This window comes from Heteronotia binoei, chromosome 12 (assembly GCF_032191835.1).
Source record: "Heteronotia binoei isolate CCM8104 ecotype False Entrance Well chromosome 12, APGP_CSIRO_Hbin_v1, whole genome shotgun sequence".
In the NCBI taxonomy this organism is placed as follows: Eukaryota; Metazoa; Chordata; class Lepidosauria; order Squamata; family Gekkonidae; genus Heteronotia; species Heteronotia binoei.
The window spans coordinates 50,118,214-50,138,434 of record NC_083234.1 but is presented as its reverse complement, the minus strand read 5'-3'; positions in this window follow the sequence as shown (position 1 = coordinate 50,138,434).

Here is a 20,221-nt window from a genome sequence, read left to right as displayed (position 1 = left end):
GATCCAAATACCTGCTGCCCTACTCCAATCACAGCCCCTCTGCCTGTTTGAATGAACCAATGGAATGCTTGCGCGGGAACCAAGAGTTGTATATAGGTTTGGCCAGTAGGCCCTTTCCCCAGTCTTGTTGGAGTAGCCCTCACCATGCTGCTTCTAATAAAGAGCTGTTATCACTGTTACCTTGTCTCCCAGATGCTTTGAACCCATGATATTATAATGGCAATCCTATGTTGGCATTAAAAATTGTATTCTTTTGGCACATTTATGGAAACTGAAATTATAAATGCCTTATAGGCAAAATTTAAAATATTTAAATAGCAAAATTTAAAATAGACCTTATACTAAAGCAAGCCAGAGCTGCAAAATGCTGCACCCTATACTATCTCACCATATTTCATCCCTTCCTAAAGGGGAAAAAAATCTAATTAATAGGAGCTGTTTCAGTACTTCTGAAAATGGTTACACTATAGAATTTTAGTCAGTAAAAATGTCCTTAAAAGCATTTCACATTTGTCTTTCTTATTTTAGTTTTCCATTTGCTTCCAGTCCTTCACAACTCTAGTCCTAATTAATTATATGTATAGGAGAAGACAAAGGCTGATTTCTCTCTTGTCATTGTTCTCCCAGCAAATGAAATTAGATCAAGGTGGGCATGCACTTGATCCTGTCCCTTCTATGTTAGTCTTCAGCCTTACCATAGAGAGGGCCCAAAACTCCTTTTTGAGGCCTTTTGTGACTGGCACAGAAGAGCTGATCTCTGTGCCAAAACAGAAGGGGAAAGAGCTGTGCACATCCATCTCCAAAGAAGAGCAGACAATTCTCTCCCCAGGGTGATTTCAACTTAGTAAAAAAAGGAGGTGATTTCAACTTAGCGTAGTTCCAAGCTGAATTGAGACCCTGCAGGGTTTTAATTGAACATCCACTGCAGCTGCCATGAAAGCAAGCCAGGTCTGGGTTCCCTGGACTCGACTCATTAACAGTCTTGTGTAGTTTGTCCATTAGTGATGGACTCTCAATCTCCCCAGCTTCCTTGGTGGCATATGACAATTTATTTACTAGAGTTTCTGTGCTGGCTGCATCCAAGGAGACACCTGCACCAATAGGAGGTAGCCAGTCTTGGCAATCTCTTCTACTTTGTGAAGTATGGTACATCCCTTGCCACTTTCTAACCCTTTATGCCAGGGGTGTTGAAGTCATTTGTTATGAGGGCTGGATCTGACATAAATGAGACCTTGTCAGGCCGGACCATGTGTGTTGTAAAATGTAATTCCAGGTAGTGGAGATGTAAACTTTATAAAGGACACAAACACAATTTTAAAAAAAAACTTAAACTAAAACATGCTTAAAACATTAGCATTCATTGGTCTTAAAGGTGCTTTCTTTGTATCTCTCCTGTATGATCCAGGGAACTGGGCAAAGGAAGCTTTGGCTCTTTTCTTCTTTCCTCAGGGGTCCAGGAGGGGGAGGAGCCTCAGCCAATAGAAGGAAGAGAGGCTTGGCTGAGTAGCTCTGTTGTGTGATTGAGAGAGCCTGGCAAAGCAAGCTATTTCTCCCTCCCTCTTCATCCCCAAGAAAGGACCCTCAGTCAGTGGAGAAAATAGAGGCTTTGCATTGTAGTTCCTGTGCAATTGAGATAGCCTGGAAAAGCAAACTGTGATGCAGAAGGAAGCAAGAGAGAGGGAGAAGGAAGCAGATGACAGCCAGTTGCTCAGGGGCATGATAGGAGCCCTCCCGGGGCCTAATTTGGCCCCTAAGTCGCATGTTTGACACCCCTGCTTTATGTGTTTGCTTGTTTATTTACATGCTTACTTTGAAATTTGTATGTCACCCCTTCAGGAAACCTGGATCCAGCTTGTCAAAAATGTGTTATGTAGTTTGACCCTTAGATGCAGTCTTGTTCCCTCTGCTGGTTCCCTTTCCATTTTCTGTTTCAGTGCTGGTTTGCTTGAATTTAAAAACCTACAGCATGTCAAGTTCTGTGCAGTTCTCATTAATGTAACTAATGATGTAATTCAAATAAGGTTTTATTAAATGAGCATCATGTTCATAGCCAAGACATTCTTTGTTAGAACTGCCCCCACAGGACTGAGCAATACATTTATACCTTGACCTAACCATTAACCACGTAAGCAAACTAAGCATGAACCCAGTGCAGGAACAAAATTCAAAATGCTTTCTCAGACAGGTGCCACCCCCCTTTACCAGTTCAAGACTTTCTCTGAAGAATTGAAAAGCCTCTGGCTGGACAGATAACAGATGACCTTTGCAGCTATGCTCAGGAATGTGTCTTAGCCCACAGAGAGGCCCTTCTGCAGCCAGGGTGGGGAGAGTACTTATAAGATTGTTCCAAAGACATAGTGCAATTTTAAATTGTAACCTGTTTTAACTTTTAATGGACTTGTGATTGTGACTGCTTTTATTGTTTTATTGTTGACATATGATGTTGTTAGCCGCCCTGAGCCTGCTTCAGCGGGGAGGGCGGGATATAAATGTGAAAAAAAATATACAGAACTATGCAGTACACTACAACCAAACAGTGGATACTATGTTGGCAAGTAATGAATGCAATATTGGCAAGAACCTGTTCATGACGCAGGAAAGCTGATCCCATACCAAGACAGAGAGAACATGAACAAAATGAGAGGTAGCCTTACAAAATGTTTGGAAATGTTAGTGTTTGGTTCCAGACTTACCTGAATTGGAGCCTTCCTGTAACCTTGTTTTGGAGACAGTGTTAAGATTTATCTAGAACATACTTTGGATGTCCCATAAGCCAAAGGACACAAAGAGTAGAGCCAAGTCGTCTCTCTGCTTCCAGTTCCAACCATTCCTGAAGCAGCAATTTCTTACCTCAATTTACACACATTTGTTTACAAATACATAATAGGCAGGGAGGGGGAGAAAACAACAGACATTTCCTATCCTGAATCACTTCTCCCTCTGCAATTTTTGTGCCCACTAACAAAAACTGGGTCTAAGCACAGCAATTTTGCAACCATTTCCCTTCAAATTGTTAGCAATTTCCTCTTGGCCTTAGCATAAAATAGCAAGTGAAAGCTCAGACTGCAATACTCTGCTGTTGTGCAGAAAATGGGGGAAAGGAAAAGAAGGATGGAACAATCACACAAAAGGGAAAACTGCATTCTAGACCCTGCCAGAAGGGATTAAAACATCTCTTCATTCTGACTGTAGAAATTCCAGATCTCCCAGTCGTGAGCCACTAAAGGATGAGAACAATTTTCTGGTGAACTACTGTGAAAAGATCCCTTCCCACTTTTCATTGGGGACAATTAGCTTTGGTGAAGCCTTAGCCCCACCTGAACCCCCACCAGGGCCTTTTATGCACTGACTGTTTACAGTGGAGAATCCCAGCAGTCAGGCTTTTAAGCTTGACTTCAGATTTGTGTGCCTGCCTTGTGCACTATTCTTTTTTCTCCAGTGTGTTTCTGGGTATTTATTCTGCAGCTGCAACCAAAAATGCAGTTTCTTAATTGGGGAGGGAACATCACTTGTGACATGGGGGGGGGCATCCAATGGGTTTGTTTTAATTCATGCCATTGTCCTATCACAGCTACACAGTTCCATCCCTCAAGCACCTCCCATTTAAATCCTCCTGGTTCAGATTTTGCACATGCCTTTTAGCATTAGTTTGTTGAATTAAAGCAGGGGTGGGGAGCCTTTTTTCTGCCAAGGACCATTTGGATATTTATAACATAATTCACGGGCCATACAAAATTGTCAACTTAAAAAACAGTGCTCCATCAAGGGAGAACTATTTAAGTCGGCAAAATTAATGCAAATAATTATTTTTCAATTTGAAGTCATGTGGGAAGAGCCTAATTTGGTATGCACACACACACACATGGCCCACCACCCTAGGCAAATGCCAAGGTTCAGGGCTTTTTTTGTAGAAAAAGCCTAACAGGAACTCATTAGCATATTAGATGACATCTCCTAATATTAGCATATTAGGTCACACACTCATTAGCATATTAGGCCACACCATCTGGGATAATCAAGTGCAAATTGAACTGGTGGTAGCTGGCTCCCATCCCACACCCCTTCCACCCCTCCCTCCCACCCTTCATGCAGAAACTGCAGCTGCTCCCAGCAGACCTTTAAAGGCACCCACATACCCCAGCAGCAGTCCTTCACAATGCCCACCACTCTCCACAGAGAGAAAGAGAGAGAGAGGGAGGGAGGGTGGGAGAAAGGGGGGGAAAGTAGAATAAAGGGACATGAAATGGGAGGAAGAAAGGGGAAGAAAGGGAAAGAAAGAAATGGGGAAAGAAAGGGAAATAAAGAAATGGGGTGAAGAAATGGAAGGAAAGGGAAATAAAGCAGAGAAGAAGTGAAAAGAAAGGGAAAGAAGGGGGAGAAGAAGTTGAAAGAAAGGGAAATAAAGAAATGGGGGAAGAAAGAGTAATAAAGGCAAATAAAGAAAGGGAGAAAGAAAGAGGAATAAAAAGAAATAAAGAAATGGGGGGAGGAAATGGAAAGAAAGGGAAATAAAGAAATGAGTGGGAAGCTTACCTGAACTGTGACAGTGACTTTTTCAGGCCCCGCAGTGATCCTGGCTGGCCAGCCAGGCCTTAGGGAGGCCACTGCACAGCGTGGTTGGGCCCCACAATCCTCACTGGCCAGCCGGGCCCCAGGGAGGCTGTCACGTGGCTCGGTGTGGCCCAGAAATCCCTGAGGGCCAGACCAAATGATATGGCCCTCGGGACAGACATTCCCCACCCCTAAATAAAAGGTAACTGAAAGGAATGCAGACAAAAGGGGGGAAATCCAGTCTTGAAACTGACCAGATCTTTTTTTAAAAGTACAAGCAGCTGTGAAGCTCCATTTTCCATATTGCCAAGCACTAGGGAATTCTCTGCTGTGTTATCAGACACAGTGAAAAACTGGAAAGAGTCGCATGATATCATAGTGTGGGGGAACATGCTGAGTGTACAGAATGTATGATAGAATCCACTGATACTGGCATTGCAAGCTGTAATCATTGGTGACAGTGTGTGTGTCTTTCTCTGGGTGTGTGAACACCGGGCTGCCTTTTGAAACATCAGTGGAGTAGAAGGAGGTTCAGGGCTGAGATGGAGAGGATGAAAGTCAGTTGTTGATGCTTCAAAAGGCAGCTTGGCATTTCCTTCATGTACTGGTCACTGCTTGCTTGATCAGGCTGAAAACAATGCAGAAATTCTCCCCCCTTGCTATCTCTCCACCTGCTGTTTTTTCCCTCATAGAAGAGAGTGGAGGTGGGGAAATTTAAAATAAAAAGGTAGGCAAAATAAGAGCCCAAGATAAGTGGAGGGGACAGATCCTGAGCTGCTCTCCTGGTCAGTTTTGTCTTTCCTCCTCCAGCTGTGCACTGCTCCTTCAGCAGGCACCAGTGGGCCTCTGTTCATGCCTCCTTCCAGTTCAGGGATCACTTCTCTTCAGATGCACAACGTGGCAGAGAGAGAAGGAAAGCAGCAGCTGCCTGCCCTGCTGCCTCCTCCGCTGTTTCTTCTCCTCCTTTCACCTTGGCTCAGCTCTACCTTGGCTCTTGCCACCACTGCTGCTGCTTTTCTGCTTCCTTCTTCCTCAGCCAGGGCAGCTGAAGCAGCAGCAGCTGTGGTGATGAACTCCAGAGGGCATGCTCTGCTCTACTCTCCTCCTCATTCTTGCTTTCCCTGGTCCACTTTCTCACTTCCATTTGGCATGGCAGGAGCTCTCACTTGCAGCTGGGTTGCCCCTGAAAGAGGGGGCCATGACCTGCAGTCGAGAGTCATTCCCTTTTTTTAGCAAGCAGCATGAGTCAAGTGCTAGACTTATGCTGTTTCTTAAAAAAGAGAAGGTAGTATGGAGGGAGGGATAAAGGGGGGAAAGGGGAATAAAGGGACATGGGGGGGGGGAGAAATAAAGAAATGGGCTACCCTACAGGCACTTAAAAGAGAGAAGGTAGCTTTCTCCACATGTTTCCCAGAGAGCACTGCATTCAGGGACACAAAACCTACTGTCCATCCCTGGACCAAAGGAGGCCAGGCTGTGTTTCACATGGGCTAGGGCCTTCTTAGTGGCAGCACCAGAAATGTGGAATGTCCTCCCAGAGGCCATAAGGGCCCTGTTTCTTTCTCAATTCCGCATGGCCTGCAAAACTGAACTATTCTGACAGGCCTTCAACACCTAAACCAGGAAAGAACTGCCACTTTACACTGCTGAGGAGCTATGAACATTATAGGATCACCAACAGAAAAAGAACGATCCCACCTATATCGAGATTGTACAGCACCACAAAATGTTTTAAATTGTATTTTATCGGTTTTAAATTGTATTATAGATGTTTGAACTGACTATTAGCCACCCTGAGTCCGCTTGCGGAGAGGGCAGGATAGAAATTTAAAGGAATGAATGAATGAATGAATGAATGAATGAATGAATGAATGAATGAATGAATGAAGCTATGCCTGCAGGAAGCCATCAGTTCCCTGCACACACAGCAAGCTCAGCTGGGCAGCCCTCTCCCACCACCCAGTTTAAACTGGGAGGCATGACAGGGTGGATCAGCCTGACTATATGGCAGGCACAGCTCCATACTGCCTTCTCCATCCAGCCCATTTAAACTAGGCAGCAGGAGAGGGGAGCCCAGCTGGAAAACAAAACTTGCACACCCCTAGTCCTTTTTCCTCCCAATGAGGCTTCACTTTAATGTTAGGCAGAAGGTGCAGAATTGGATGAATGGGCAGTGGAGGGGTGGGGAAAGGTTGGAGAGGTAAAATCCAAGTGAATGTTTCTGCTTTTAATTGCCTTTAGCTTGGAAGCAAAGCAATGGGAAACATAACCACATTACGAAAATCCAGCAATACAGTGGGTGGAAAGCGAACTGAGAGCTGAAGGGACAAAAATCAATGGAGAATGAAAAAGATAACCTGAGTTGAAAGGGGGGGGGGGATGCAGAATGAAAAAGAAAACACAATGGAGATGCACGGGGGAAGCAAGGGAAACCCCCGGTGCATAAAAGCCCTAGCTCTACTCCATGTAGAGCAGCAAAATGAAACAGGAGTCCAATGGCACTTTAGAAGTTAGTAAATCTTCATTAGCCTCTAAAGCAGGCATTTCCAACATGGTGTTGATGGGCACCAATGGTGGCCATTAGATCTCTTTTGGTGGCCATTGGATTGGAAATGTGCCCACCAGCTCAAAAAGATTGGGGGCCCTGCACTAAAGCATCTTTGGGCACCAGTTTTATTATGTGTCAGCAGATACTTTACAGGAGTTCTGCAGCACTTTGCAACACTGTGGGTCATCAGAGATAGGCTGTTTTAAGTTTCAGACGTTTGCTAAAAATCTGCTTCAGTGCTCAGGGGTGCGGTCACACTTACATTAAATCCATCAGCAACCCATCTTTAAAGCGCCGTTATTTCGTATGTCAGATAATCCGCCGCATCCTGTTTCCCGATCAGACAGATGCTGTTCCTATGGCATGCCGTGTTGATCCCGTCCCCTGCTCGATCACACAGTGCCCTCCGGAACTTCTTTCAGATGGCGGCAATCCGCATTAGCGCAGGCGCAGTGCTGGGTGCTAACAGGAGGGTTTGCGTGCTGCAGAGGGTGTGTTTCTGCTGAGCGCATGCGCATTTGCAGTAGAGGGGTTTCCGGCTATTTAAACCTTTTTTTTTTTGTTTCCCCCGCTGCTCTATCGATATATCGATATATCGATATATCGTTGTGTCGAAATGGAATCTGATAGCCTTGTCACATTAGCGTGGTTTCGCTTTGGTGCTTGAGGTGTTTGTGTGTGTGATTTGAGGGGGGGGGGAGAGAAGAGGCTTTGTTTGTCTTTTACCCCCCCCCCCCCGCTCCATCCCGATCCGGTCCATAGGATGTCAACTTGAGGGGGTTTTTTGCCGTCGGGGATTCCGCTTGTCTGGGGGGTTTTTTTAGGTGGTGCATTGGGGATGGCGAATCCTCGAGAAAGCGGGGAGGGAGAGAGTTCTGTGTGCGCCCCGTCCTTTCTCGTGGCGGCGGGGGGGGGTCACCCACGTCTGTGTGAGCGGCAGGACCCGATTCCGGAGAAGGAAGGGGAAGAAAGAAAAGAAAAGATTCAGGACTGACTGCCGGTTGGAGAAGGCAGCGTTCAGCAGAGTGGGGCGGTCGCTGTGGTGGAGTCGGGGGGCCGGATAGGGGCCACCAGGGCTACGGAGCAAGCGGGGGCAGGGGCGACCCCAGATCTCTCTTCAGAACGGACCCCCCCCCGCCTGAGACTGTTTTCATTTGGTTGCCTTTCTTTCCTGTGTGATTATTGGGGGGGGGGGGTTTGGTTGGTTTGGGGCTCTGTGCCTTGGCTGTCTCGACCTGCCCCGATCTTTCCCTTCTGAATCCTGATCCTTCCCCACACATCTAGGTTCCCGCCCCCCCCCTCCCGGCTCCTTCCCACTAGATCTCTTCCATGCCGCTCATCTTCCAGGGTCCTTAGTTCTATCCTTTCGAATTCTTCCAGTGTTCTGGTCTTTAGAGCGGCAAAATCGCTCTGAACTCCCCTGGTTTCCTTTTGCTCCATCGCGGCGACTGTGTCGTGACTACCGGCGGTCACGGGAGAGGCAGATCACTGGAGACAGAGGCCGCACTGTGCCCCCCCCTCCCGCCTTTCTTCACCTCGGAGGGCAAGTCCTGTTAGCTGCTGCGCTGCTGCGATGGATCCGTTCCTCTCCTTCCCATCCGAGCTCCTTAAAGCCCAATTCTGTCGCCTTACAAATGCAGCAGCGGAGACTAGAGATGTGTTTCTCCGTTTGCACTACTTTTCGGAAAAGATCGCCTCACATACTGGAAATCTCGATGCTCACATATCGAGATTTCGATATATCGCTATTACGCAATAAACTAAAATATTAAAAAAAAAGGCAGGGCACGCACGTTTCGGAAGGCCCCCCCCTTATTAAGTTTAGGAATACAGCCGCTAATAAGCAATTTTTTCGAGTTCCTTCCCTCGATGGCGCAGTGATATGCATTTTGTTTGTGGTGGGAAGCTGGAAGCGGGAAGCGCTGCTGCGACTCAGCAACGATTGCCCGTTCAGATGCTCCAGAGCGCTCAGGAAGCGTCTTGTTCCGGATTAAATGCAGTAGCAAATTAATCCGCGAGCAAGGCGCATCAGCGTGGAACGGGCACAGGCTAAGCACGCTTCACAGATGTGGATGTGTGAACGTCAGGGTAAAATCCGACATGCTTGCGGGCTCAACTCATGCCCGTAGCGGGGGTTTTTGGACGTCTGACCGCTCCCCAGGAGTCTTTAATGGATAGATTTTATGGAACATGGTTTAACCCTTCTCTCCCTCACATGTACATCTCTAGGGAGTCAACCAGTGAAGCAATAGAGCAGATAAAGTCTTCAAGAAATGTATTGTTTCAAGATAATGAATGCCACAGAGAAAGTGGAAACCAAAGGCTGAATTGTACTGCGCTGCGAGTCAAACAGATAAAGCAATTTGAGAAGCTCCAGTCCAGACAGCGCTGCTTTTATGGTAGCAAGAGAAGTATTTAATACTTTCCAGTGATTATAGAAGATAGGATAAAAATCAAGACTGTATTTAAAACATTTGATCTGTTACCCAGAGGAAATTTTACATATAAAAGGCAAGGTACTCATTTAGATATGGCTGATCTGAAGCTGCCAGCAAACACTTGAGGATTGCGGAGCTGAGTGAATCGCTCAGCAAAGAGCTCATTGTATGAGGCATAAAGTCCTGAAGTATGGGCTCTTTCCTATGTGCTCTTTAACCCTCTCTGCCTTCTGAAGGCAAAGAGAGTCTTTTTAAAATTTTCACACACAAGTAGGATAAAACACAACCTCCAAAACCCTGAATTAAGACATTATTAACAGCAAGAGGTTAACATGTTGTCCTTAAGGCTATGAAACTTTTTTAAAATTGACTTCAGTAGCTAAAGGGCATTAAAGAGTCCATATGAAGAAGATCAAATCAGTCAGTCCTAAGGGAAATCAACCCTGACTGTTCCCTGGAAGGTCAGATACTGAAGCTCAAATACTTTGGCCACCAAATGAGAAGGGAGCACTCACTGAAGAAGATCCTGATTCTGCGAATGACAGAAGACAAAAGAAGAAGGGGATGGCAAAAGATGAGATGGCTGGACAGTGTTATTGATGTAACTAACAAGAATTTGAGCAGACTTTGGAGGATGATGGAAGACAGACTTCACATTTCTGGGATCCAAGATCACTGCAGATGGTGACTGTAGCCATGAAATTAAAAGATGTTTGCTCCTTGGGAGGACAGCTATGGCGACCTGGGCAGTATAATAAGAAGTAGATACATCACCCTGCCAACAAAAGTCTGTATAGTCAAAGCAATGATATTCCCAGTAGTAATGTATGGCTGTGAGAGTTGGACCATAAGGAAGACTGAGCACAGAAGAATAGATGCTTTTGAACTGTGGTGCTGGAAAAGAATCTTGAGAGTCCCTTGGATGGTGTAAGACAGGAGGACCTGGCGTGACTTTGTCCATGGGGTCGGACCAAGAGTCGGACTTGACTGTGCGACTGAACAACAACAAAATGAAAAGGACCTCAGACTATTATGCATGGGTATTTTGCCTCGCTTTCACCGTGCATGTCCATTGGGTTTTCTCTTTTGTTCTTCCTCCCTTCAATTTGCCTTCCATTTGCTGTTTCCCCAGGTTTTCTAAGAGTGCTGTTGTGGCAGTTTGTCCCTTGCTTCGCTTCCAGGCTGAAGGTAAGTCAAAAGCACACCAATTCCCTTGGGTTATCTCTTGTTGCCTGATTTAAATGGCCCAGTTTAAACTGGCACAGCAAGCCCAGCTGGGTTTCACACACAGTTTACTGCAGAGAACCCAAGCAGTCAACTGCAAAATAATTAATAATTACACCAGAGGAAAAAGAATGGTGAGTACAGCAGGCACATAATCTGAAGTCAAGTTTAAAGGCTTGACTGCTCAGATTCCCTACGCAGTAAGATATGTCTGCATAATAGGCCTAAGAGACAACTGTTTAAATCTGGAGCATAGTTAAGGTGTGAACTAGGGGTGTACAAAAAAAAAATTCGGCATTACACGGATTCGGAAGTATACGGGGGGGGGGGGATTCGGAATCCCCGTATACTGCTGAATACCGCATTCAGAATAGCCGCATATACAGTAGATGCGCGGCTATTTCCGAATATACGGCCCTATTATACCCTATGGGCCATTGAAATCAATGGAAAATAGGGTATATTTGAAGCCGCCTGGAGGGGAGGAGTTTTGAGGGAGAGCCCCCAAATTTGCAGGGGACCTGCAGGGGACTCTCCCCTCCAACCCCACCAAGTCCCAAAAAGATTGGGCCAGGGGATTCCATTCCAGGGGCACCCAAAGAGGGTGCCCCTATTCCATCATTATACCCTATGGGCCATTGACATCAATGGCAACATAGGGCATAATTAGAGGCTACTGGGGGGGGCAGGGGGTTTGAGGCAGACCTGGCTGCAGCAAACCCAGATGCCAGCTCTCCAGCCCTGCCCCAAACAACACGGGGAGAGCTGGCCAACCACAACAAGCCTGCTGGTTCTGGGTCTCTCACCCAGGTGCCAGCTTCCCTGCCACACAGAACACACAATCTACTCTATAAAAACAAGAAAGTGACCCAGCCCACACACACCCTCGCCAACCCCCACACCAACCAGAGGTAATTTAAAAAAACCAAAACAAAACCAGCAGAATCACAAAAGGCCAAGTGTTAAAAAAGTGGCCTTTTCACCAACAAGAAAGCTCAGGCCAAATAAGTCAACAACACCCCCACCCCCAGTCCCCCACCCCCAAATCAGGAAAAGGGACAACAGGAAAAAAGGCCAAGCAACTCAAGTGTTTAAAAAGTGGCCTTTCACCAATAAGAAAACTCAGGCCAAATCAGTCAACAACACCCCCACCCCTAAAACCAGAACCAGGAAAAGGGGGACAAAAGTGGCTTTTTAAACAATGAAAATTAGGCCAAACAGCACCCCCCCCGCCCAATAACCTGAAGATAAAAGTAACAGCAGCAGCACAACACAGCAGCAACAAATCAAACACTGAATACTTTTAAAACAGTAAAAAAACTCAAGTTTTAACAATACAGGAACTTTGCCAACCCCCCCCCCCCAAAAAAAAACCCCTTCACCCTAACCCCAAGAAATCCAAGCCACCCAAATCAGGAGAAGTAAAAGGACACTGCACTTTTAAAAGTCCTCTCACTAAATTAAGATATTGGCAAATTAGCAAAAAAACCCCACCCCAGGCCCCCACCCCCAGCAGAACCTAACCCCAAACCCAAATAGGCTACCCCCACTAAAACAAGAACCCCAAAACTGAGTGTCTTCTCTACTCCAGGGAAGTCTGGTAAGGCTGAGTGATAGAGCAGCAGGCAGCAGCTGAAGCCAAGGGCCAGCCAGCAGCAGCACAATCTCTCTCACACCACCAACCCACACATATACCAACACAGCAATGGAGGAGTCCAGCCAGGAAGACTCCTTAAAAAGGTTCTCTGGCCCTACAGAGAGCAATTTCAAAAAATAGCACTGCTCTCTGATTGGCCAGACAACAGTGCTTACTTGGATACCCAAGTAAGCAAAAGATCAAAATAACAACAATGTAGCTGATGGCTGGGCCATCAGCTACACAACAGCCCTGCAAAGCATGCATTTGCAATGCATTTTGCAAATGCATACTTTGGATTGGCTGCTGGGGCTCCTCTTCCCCCTCCCCCCCCCGATCCCAGGGAGGCTATGGGAGAGGCGGGAAGAGGCCACTAAAGGCGGGAAAGTAGGCAAGCAGCTCCACTGAGGCTGCAGAAGCTACTTTCCCGCCTTTTCCATTGACAGTCGTATACTTCCGAATAGCTATTCGGCAGTATACGGCGAGCCGTATTCGGCTGCCGCATAATAGGCGGCAATGGGAATCGGCTACGGCCAATTCCGAATACAGCCGAATCAGTGTTGTTGAGTTACTACCTTTGTTGCAACTGTGAGCCAGGAGACGGCTGAAAACAAGTGTTAGTGAGAGTAGTTTAGGGAGGTTTGTTATTTTGTGTGTTCCTTTGTACCCTGTACACTCCTTTTACCCTTACATGGTGTTTTTACTTTTTATTCTTTTTTGTAAACAAACCTTATCTACATTTTAAATTGGAGTGAATGCTGGTTCCATGGGCAGACATAGCATTATCAAAATAATTTTGCTACCCAAGGTAAAAATCTGGTCTTGTTAATTGGCATTATTGTTATCTAAAACTTGGCCAAATATTTGAGCAGGTATGCCCTGGATGTTTTGAAAGGCTCTTACATTGAGCAAGTGTGGCCACCCTTGAGACAGAGCTCTCCAGTGGCACAGGGGGTGGGGGAGCGAGTACCAGCCACTGAAGACTGAATGCCACTGACGTGGATGGGAGCTACAAAACTGTCTACCTTACTTGCCACATGACACACAAAGGTTCTTTTACCATAATCTTTCCTGAAAAAAGTGTATGTACTAAACTAGCTTTGGGAATGATCATAGCTCCACAGTAAGGAATTCAAGGCAGAATGAAACATCTGCATGAAAGCAGTCAGGAGTGTGTTTAAATTGCATCAGAACGAGCAGGGCTTTTTTTTAGCAGGAACACACAGGAACACAGTTCCAGCTGGCTTGGCGTCAGGGGACATGGCCTAATATGCAAACGAGTTCCTACTGGGCTTTCTCTTCCAAAAAAAAAGAGTCCTGTGTGAAACAATGGTGATATCAGGGGCTGTGGCCTAATATGCAAATGACATCCTGCTGGACTTTTTCTACAAAAAAAAAGCCCTGAGAATGAGCAATGGCCAGCACACATTTGGTTTGTATTTCAAAACCTGCCAAAATTTTACCTGTGTGTAATGCATGTGCTTGAATCACAGTAATGGGGGAATCTTTTCTGTATCACTCTTTCCATTCTAGTCATTTACAATCTTTTTTTTTAATCAAGTTCTCAGGACAATATGTAAAGTACAGTGCAAAATAGAATTATAGAATCAGTTGGAAGGGACCTCCAGGGTCATCTAGTCCAACCCCCTGCACAACGCAGGAAACCCACAAATACCTCCCCCTAAATTCACAGGAACTTCATCGCTGTCAGATGACCATCTAGCCTCTGTTTAAAAACCTCCAAGGAAGGAGGTCCCACCACCTCCTGAGGAAGCCTGTTCCACTGAAATAGAACCACTTCTTCAAATGTTCCCTGGCAATAAATGCAAAAGTGGTGCTCAGCTGTGGTTTCAAGATATTTCCCAGCCAAAAAAGCTGAGAGCACTGTCTGAAACATAGCCCTCTAGACAGTTGTCCTGTTCTCTGCAATGGTAAGTTCCTGCCTGCACAGTTGCTGTCAATTAGTTATATGGCATTGTTGTCCCTTTTGGTTCCAATGTGAAAAACAGCTCTTAGCTGTAACTTTATTTTAAATTTGTGTCTGATTTGAAAGAAATTTATAAGGATTGTTATCCTTCATTAAGATAATCCTGTCTGCCAAATTTCAGGCAGACAGAAGAAAGGAATCCAGTTTTATAGCCATTTAAGAGTTTTGCATACCAAGTGAGCGTAAGCAGATGTCTGGCACCTCCATTTTAAAATTTGTAAGTGGCATCACAGAGAAGGCACACGGAAGCTGTACCATAACACAGATCCAGAGAGTTATGTATGGAGATCCTAGGTGTGGCTTATATACAATCAAGAAGGCTCATCCTTTATCCAGTACAATGATTGATAGAAACATCATGGAAAGGACGTCCTTTCAGGAAAACAAAATCTCCTGTGGTGAGACTTGTTTTACTATGCTGATTGGAAACTTTCTTTATCAATTAGCTCCTGACTGTAGTCCCCCTCCTTCTGTCCAAATTCTGCTTGAAGTTGTTAAACCAGGCTGTCAGGCATGAGAATAATGATATCTTTGGTTTCTCTATGCATTTTTCATTATATTAATGCTAATAACAAATTTGTCTTCCTCCCCTCTTTTTACAATGCTGCAACTAGCTTCACCAGGGCTGCAGCTAGCTTTGCCTTTTTCACACGGCAAACAGTAACTGGTTTTTAGAGGATCTTGTTTGCTGTGTGAAATAATTTCCAGATCACTGTTTACCTCTTTTTCTGGAACCTTCAGTTCAACACCAAATGTCATTTTATGTTATTCACACACAGTTTTAATAGCTGAGGAAGGGACAAATTCCCTTTCTAACTCCATGCAAATTTGATGCTGGCCTGCAAAGTGTGACCATTTTTAATCTCAAGAGCTGCTAGTGCTGATTTCTCAGAAGCCACTCTGTAAAGATCATCCCAGAAGTCGGATTCAGCCCTGAGGAGGAGGTTTCCTCTGCACCCCTTGCCCCTAGTGTCAATGAGCATTCTTTGGCTTTGATGCTAGTGTCAGTAATATCAGCTGGAAGGAACCTCCAAAGAAAAGGGAAGGTGGAGTCAGAGGGTTTTCCAAGGGGGGGGGGGAGAAAGCCAACATCTGCATGACATCAGTAGTGCAACAATGGCAGATCCAGGATGGGAAGAAAGTGAAACCAGAAGAGGCCAGAGGGAAGACACAGCCTGCAGATCTGCTGGTAAGGCCCAACTGTATGTTGACAGTTTTCTTTTATGCCATTCTGTAATTTTTTCCTTACTAAATTACATCATTTATTGTCACCAGGTTGCTCTGGAGGCCAGTTCTGGACCCAGTCAGCAACAGTGCAGGCCTGGGACATTCCCTGCTGTTGGCTGGAAATGGCCATAATACAGTGTCCCCTTCTTCACTGTGTCAGCCCAAGTACAGCTTGAGAACCAGTCCTGCTGCTCCCCTTGGCCTTGTTTAGAAAGCAAGCTGTATGCAGAGGGTTGCCAGTTCTAGGCTGGGTGATTCCTGGAGCCTGGGGCAGGATCTCAGAAGAGCATAGAGTCTCATAGAGTCCACCTTTCAAAGTAGCCATATGCCCAAAGGGAACTGATCTCTGTAATCTGAAGACTGGTTATAATTGGAGGTCTTCAGGCCCCACTTGGAGGTAGGGTTGGTCTGAATGAAGGTTCCCCCACTTTTGTGGGCTCCTCCCCACCACTAGCCAGTTGGCTGGTGGGGGAAACCCCACCCACAAATGCCCCAAATTGTGACACAACGACATTAGCCAGAAGTGATGTCATTGCACCACCAATGCACAACGATGCTCTAGTTTTTGGGGAAACTCTATGGTAAATTTGAGCTCAAACAATAGAGTTTTCCCCAAAAACTAGAATATCACTCTGCGACATTGACAGAGTGATGACATCATTTCCAAGTGATGTCAATATCTCAGGAAGGCCGGAAGATCTCCTGCTTGGGAAGAAGGTATGACCTGACAACCCTAAGCCTGGAGGTTGGCAGCTCCATTTCACAAGCATCCTGTGTATCAAGCATAAGGATATTGACAATCCTTATTACGTTAATTAGGTGAGCAGTCCTGCCCTTTGGAGTGCCCACAGTGCAAAGGAATGACATTCTTCACCCCTGCTTATAAACAAGGGCCTGATAACACTAAAGCTCATAGCTCAAACTAATTGATGAATGTACTGCTGCTCAGCAAAGTGAACATGTATCATATATGGGAGCTAATTCTTGATCCAATGACATTTGCTAAATTTCATAATGGAGTTGATAATTATATGCATAACTTATTTCAGGTTTAATCTAATTTTGAATATCAACTTCTTTCCTTTTGTGCATGTGAGTAATAATTCATGGGTGCAGTTAATTACAAGCAGCTGGATCAATATTTTAATATCTCTTAATGAGCAGAATTCACAGCCAAAGGACAGGTCTGAAAAACTGTTAATAATGTACACTGGAGAAATTAATGGCTAATTAAATTAAATGAGTTTATTAATGTGCCAATAAATCTGCACAATAAATTACTCTCAGAAAGATCATTAATAAACATGCTGTGAAACTGGGTATGGGGAGGAGAAATGCCGAATGGTCACTACAAAAGGATAGATGCCACTCCAAAATTCAAAGTTGCTGGTACTTGGTTACAGGGTTGGATTAGTATGTGCTGAGCCCTAAACTATATCAAAGCTAACTGCTCCAAATAGCCTTGCAAGAATAATCAGGATTTGAAAGGCAGCACAGCATAGCCCGATCATGTCAGATCTTGGAAACTAAGCAGAATTGATACTTAGATGGGAGATCACCTAGGAAGACTCTGCAGAGGAATGCTATGGCAAACCACCTCTGCTGCTTACTTGTCGTGCAAGCCCCTTTCTGGGAGCACTGTAAATTGAGTCAACTTGACAGCACTTATATACAGTAAGTAGAGATCCCTTGTAATCTAAGAGCCTAAACTGTAGTTTCCTTAGTCTGTGCTTGGGCAGGGTTGGGACTAGAGCCCAATGGGCAGAGCACATAACTAAGGACTTAACTATGCAGTAAAGACACATTGCACAAGCAGTCAAGGTTGATAATACACGCATGTTGCGAGTACATGTTTTCTCAGAACCCTTACAGGCATTTCAGGACACAAGTACCCACTAGAAATGTCAGTTACATTCTTACAACTGGGAATCCAAGAACAATGTACATGATTGGTACCCAAGGAGACAGAGGGTTGTATCCAGTATAAAATTTCCACTTGTGCTAGAGCTCTTGCGCAAACAGAAATGCAAGAAAAAGACTGTGGTATTCACTTGTATTAGATAAAATTTAATGTAATTTCCATTTGTGTTTCTGCTGGCACAAGAACTTGTGCAACCAATTTCTGGAAAATATAATATATCAGGAGGAAAGCACTAGGTGTTGCACAAGATCTTACTCAAACAGAGCTGTGCTAAATTGGTTTACATTTCCACCTGTGCATTACTGGATTCAAGCCACATACTTATTAGAAGCAATAATCAACAATGGGATCATACTTATTAGAGGCAAACTGACAAGGAGCAAAATAGTTGTGTGTTTAGGGTGTCACAAGGATGGTTTTGCTTGCTGTGTAAAGATGTGATGGAAGTGTGTAAAAAGGTGGTAAGGGGATGATGGGTAGAGTCCTGAAGTGGTAGAATGGGCTGAACCGCTTCAGTCTGCAGTGGAATAGAGTCAGATCTTTAATGCTTCTCATGTAAAAACTCTCAATGTGTAAGTAATGAGCACAGCAGGTGGAAGATTCTAGCCTAGACCTTTGCATGCTGTGTTAGTTTTCCACTGGCAGGAAATTATCAATGTAGGGAAAGTCAGACCAATTTTATTCCACCCTCTTCTTGTAATTTGAAGTGGGACAATCTATTCTATATTTTTATTAAGACTTTTCAATTGTTTTTTCCACTTAGGATAGTAAATATAACAATGCATTCCATGTAACAGGAGAAGAAAGAAGAGCCAGATACACACAGGCAGCTAAGCATAGAGAGTTTTTTTGAAGTGAGAGCAAGAATGGAGGAAAGTGAGTGGCAATACACGGATCCAGATGAACGAGGAATGGAGGAGGTGAGACATCACTGCTGAAAGAGAGACAAGAAATGTTACCAGATGGAAGTGAAAGTCTCAGGAACTTCTCATCTGTTGTACGCGATTTTCTCCCTTATAACGTACCATTCACCCAATCATCCACAAAGAGAGGAAGACAAGATTTCCAGTGCTATAAGATAATTTGCTTGACAACCAAGGCTGCTCTTGGAATCTATAACACATGATGTTTGCAGAGTGCCCATGAAGATGTTATATAGTCTAGGACAGCAGTCCCCACACTTTTTGAGCCTGCAAGCACCTTTGGAATTCTGACACTGCTAAGCATAGCCACAAAATGCTGTCACAGCTTAACTTCAGTCACACAGTGAAGATGTGCTGAGGCAGCAGCTGCTGCCAAATCAAAATTTTTCAAAAAAAAAAAAATCTGCACAGCCACTTAGATCTCCAGTGACCAATTAGAAGCCTTGCCAAGCAAAAGTCTCACCTGATCCAACCCACTTTCTAAAAACACTTGATCAGCACCAGGAAAGGTGTCAGAGGATGCCGTGGTGGTGCCCAATAGCATAAGGTTGCAACCTTGAGGGCTGGAGATCTCCAGGTATTACAGTTACTCTCCAGACTGCAGGGATCAGTTCCCATAGAGAAAATGGCTGCCTTGGAAGGGGGACTCTATGCATGGATTTAGCCAATGTTTTAAAAGTCGGGGGGCACCCTTTCTCATCTACTGCTGGGCTTGCCACTTCTCATAAGCTTTCTTCTGGCAAAAAAGTGGAAAAAAACAGGCTGTGCCCCAGAGGGCCCCCTGGAAGTCAGGGAGCAGTGCCCCCACAGCCCCCCCCCATGCCTATGGGCCTGACTCTATGACACTGTACCATGCTGAGGTCACTCCTCCCTCAGACTGTGAGCCTGTAAAAATTAGTGGACACAAAATAAAATTAGGGGAGGGGCTATAACAGAAAGTCCCAGGTTCAATCCTTGCCATAGCCAGTTAAAGTGATCAGGCAGCAGATAATGTGAAAGACCTCAGCCTGAGACCGTGGAGAGTTGCTACCAGAGGAGACTGACCTTGATAGACTTGTTATCAGTATGAGACAGGTTCATGTGTTGATGTGAGGAGAGGCAGGGTGCTCACTCAATAGCACTGGACTTCTTTCTCATTTTAACTCACTTCACAAGATTGTTGTGAGGGTTTAACAGAAAATGAGATAAATGGGATAAAAATGTAACAGGAGCAGCCAGATGTATAAAGCCAGTGAAGAAAGGAATGAGGAAAAGGGCCCTAAGCCAGAGGGTGTTGATAGATGCAGGGCACCTCATTCCTTCATGTGCCCACTATTACAATCCGACCTTCGCTCTACTGTGTCTCCATCATAGCACAGGAAAGTGGTGCCTCTCTGGAGCAATTCTCTTTCAGTGGCAGTCTAACTATATCTCACTACAAGAAAGTGGATGTTATCAAAGCCCTCCACCATTTCATTCTTCATTGCCCAAGCAAACTCTCCTCTTTATTATTCACCTGAGCTGAAGGAAGATAAAGCAGATGTAATATTGTATAGAATGAAAGTGTACGTCTTCAATCATCTTGTCTCAGTGTTGCTCACAGCGCACAGCTTCTTGAGGGTGAGAGAGAGATGCTCACGGAGCTGACACGCTTGACATCTTTTGGTGCACCTGAGTGGATTGATGGCTTGGTTTCTCCCTGCTGTCTCTGGAATTAGAAAGAAGGTGCTTGTCCTCAGAAGGAAATGAAACATTAAGGCAAAAAAAAAAAAATCAAGATGCAATTT